Source organism: Arachis hypogaea, chromosome 15, assembly GCF_003086295.3.
Source record: "Arachis hypogaea cultivar Tifrunner chromosome 15, arahy.Tifrunner.gnm2.J5K5, whole genome shotgun sequence".
NCBI classification, from domain to species: domain Eukaryota; kingdom Viridiplantae; phylum Streptophyta; class Magnoliopsida; order Fabales; family Fabaceae; genus Arachis; species Arachis hypogaea.
The window spans coordinates 6,907,730-6,911,144 of record NC_092050.1 but is presented as its reverse complement, the minus strand read 5'-3'; positions in this window follow the sequence as shown (position 1 = coordinate 6,911,144).

Sequence of the window (3,415 nt, the reverse complement as noted above, 5' to 3'; positions counted from 1 at the left end):
TTAGATGGTTCAAACCTTGCTTTGTTTTTCAGAAGGATCTTGGGATAGATGCTGCTGGTGTAAATTCTTCTTTTATACGCCTTCTGAAACTCCTTCCTTTCTTATCTTTGGTTTGCCTTAGTCACTAAACAAGAAGATGAAGAATATTTTGGAATTCAAAACTTAGTCCATGAAGGTGATATTTTTTTTAAAGGAAAATTTAGCTACTTTGTTTATAATAATAGCATTTCGTGTAAAGAAATTGGAAATAACTTTGCAGTGAATTTCAATTCTGAATTAACAGAGGCTATAATGTTACTTTAGTTGTTTCAATCTGAAATTTCTGGTATTATACTATCATATGTGTGTATTTGAGTTTCTTGGGCCCAACTTTGGGTGGATATCTCAGGCTGCCAGATTGCGTGTTGATGGAGACAGGTAATGGGCCTGAAGCTCGCCAAAAATAAAAAGAAAACAAATGTATGGGTTCTGAGCAAAAAAGTGAAGTTAGTCTCATTCACTTCAACCCGCCCATCATCTCTCTATGTCGATTAGAAACCCTAAATACTATCTTCTCCTTCGTGCTCTCCTCGATAGCCCTGTCAATCCTTCTTGCTGAGCAACAAAGATCACTGGTGCGGGCTTCAACAACCTTGGTGAGACATGGAAGGTGGATATCTCAGTCAGCGATCCTCTCCTCTAAGGATGGTCTGGATATCTGTCTTTGTCTGGTACTGCATCTTCAACCTTTTTTATTTAGGGTTTCTTTTTTCTTTTGGTTGTGTTTGATTCGGGATTTCGTATGTGTTTGATTTCTCCATGGTTTGAGATGTTCAAATTGTTTGGCTCATAATGTTTAAAATTCTAACCATGTTTTATTCAGATTGGAATGAAACGTTTTTTTTTTTATTAATAGCTGATTTGTAGTAATATGACCAAGATTGAAAGCGACTTTTGATGTTTCATTATATGAAAATGTGATTCCATGCTATGGTTGATGCAACATACTTTGCCATGCTTTTTCTAAATTACACTAATATTCCCGTGGTAGTAACTAAATCCGAATGGCCCTCGAAAGGTGGATCCAACGAGCCTGATACAACAATCGACACTGCAAATACTTACAATAGCAATCTAATAAAGCATGTGCTGAACCAAACTGAACTCCCAAGTATCCTGGAATTGCTGTTAGTACTTGCATTTATGAGCTCTACAACGAGGATATGAAGTCGGGGCCATTGTCTGAGAAGAATTGGGGACTCTTCAATGCAAATGGTGCACCTAAGAAGGGAAAGACTCCTGATTCCTATCACTTCGATGGAGTGGCTTCTATCTCCACCACGGATCCAAGTATGGTGCTATATGCATTTTAGCATTGATTAATTTGGAAATCTCTATAGTTTAAAAGCTCTAATAAAGTTCTTTTATTATGCACAAATTTTCAATTAGTCTCTATAGCTTAAACATGGATAGTTAACTGCTTATACTGTGCAGAATTTTTATGTCAAAAACAGCAAATCCTCATCCGATATATAGGAAACTGATTAGGAAATGTCTGTTCAAATGAAATTGATTAAATGAGTGATGCATTTTTTTACGAGTGATGTATTTTTATCCACTCATTTTCAGATAGTAAATGAGGTCAACAGTTGAGAATAATATTCTTTGTTATATTCCGTGTTCGTTTCTCTCATTTTTTTTATTTTCTTATCTGCTTGATTTTTTAGTGCAGAAATGCTCATCATTTATTGAAGTTTTTTTTTCTGCTTTTTGGTTATGAATTGTTTATTTTTTCTCGAAAAATATTCTTTTTTCTCTGTCAAAATTTTTTTAACTTTAATAGAAAACCAGATATTTATTTTAGTTTCACCGATGATATCAAATAATGTTTTAATATTTCGATTACTCATGCCATGTTTCTTAATTTTGTGCTTTCTATTTCTCGATTTTTAAAATATATAATTTGATGCCTTTGGAAGAATAAAATACTTTTGTTGTAAAAAGTGAGAAAACCTATAAAATTTGATATGGTTCAATACCAACTGCTGTTGTCCTCATTTTGTATCTTGAGAAATCGTTACCTGTTTCCTTACTATTTTTTATTTTCGTTATTTCTGTTTGTCCTTTTATTTTTGTCACAACCAAATTGAGTTTCAAAGTCACCTGTGCGCTTTTTTCTATCCTCTTTTCAGTGTTATTTATTCTTGGGTAGTGATCTAAGTAATTAATTAGTGTTGCTGTTCTGTCCATTTTTTCACCATCTGATTCACATTGGAGCTATTTATCTCTTATATTTCTAATTGATGAATGATGCTCTTTTGCGCATTTAATTTTGAAGAACTGTTGTGTTAAAACAGTGGTAAATTCTTTCAGAATTGGTGTCGTGTAATTTCACTCAGGCTGGTAAGCATTCTATTTTGATTTATTCATTCGTTTATTCCTTTTGTTCATTTCTGTTCTTGTGTTGTTTGATTTAATTTTTTATTATTTGACACATGTTTCTGCTAATGCTCTACCGTGCTATTAGGTTAGGGTTTAGAGAGATGAGTACCGATTTCGGGGAGAGATTTGTTGGAGGGACCGAAAGATATTTAGTTTTACAAGTTCGATTTCTCTGTTACTTCTGATTCTCAGATCTAATGATGTAGGCGGTGAAGATCTTCGATTAGATCTCGGAGGTTAGTTGGGTTTATCTTGATTTAGGATTTCTCATGTATTTTAGGATTTCTCATGTATCCTAGAAATTGTAGGCATTAGATTGAATTTGGGTTTCTAATATGTCATTTATAGTAGTTTTGAATAATTTTAATTATTTTTTAAAACTCCATCTTAATGAAGAGAGATTGTTTTTCGATTTTCTGTTATAAGGAAAGGAGAAACAAGAGGATAAAGTGAAGAGGGTGCAACAATAGGAGGTTCGTGTTAAGCGTGTTAAGGTAAGAATTATTGTGTTTCTTTCTCAGAGAATATATTCAGTTAAAATTTATTTATCTTCAAAAAATGAGAAGAATTTGATGAATAATATCCTCTTACCATTATAAATAAGATCTTTAAATGATCATGAACCCTGAAACAACTTTTAATAAAATTTGTAACTTAAAAGTGTTATAGACTTTGCTCCTAATTGATTAATTTTTCTTTGGAGATTAAAAGAACGTACCTTTGTTGTACATAAATGCATACTTCTTTTAGCTTTATTAGTTAAAACGTGGCTAATTTTTTGGTTCTAGCAGCAACTGAAACAGAAGCATGTGGAAAAAAAACACAATGATCTTGAGACACATAATAAGAGCTATATACACTCCATATGAAAACACTTCAATTGCTCTCCGAATATCCTAGAAATTGTAGGCATCAGATTGAATTTAGTTTTCTAATATGTAATTCATAGTAGCCTTGAATAATTTTGATTCTTTTTCTGAACTCTGTCTTCATG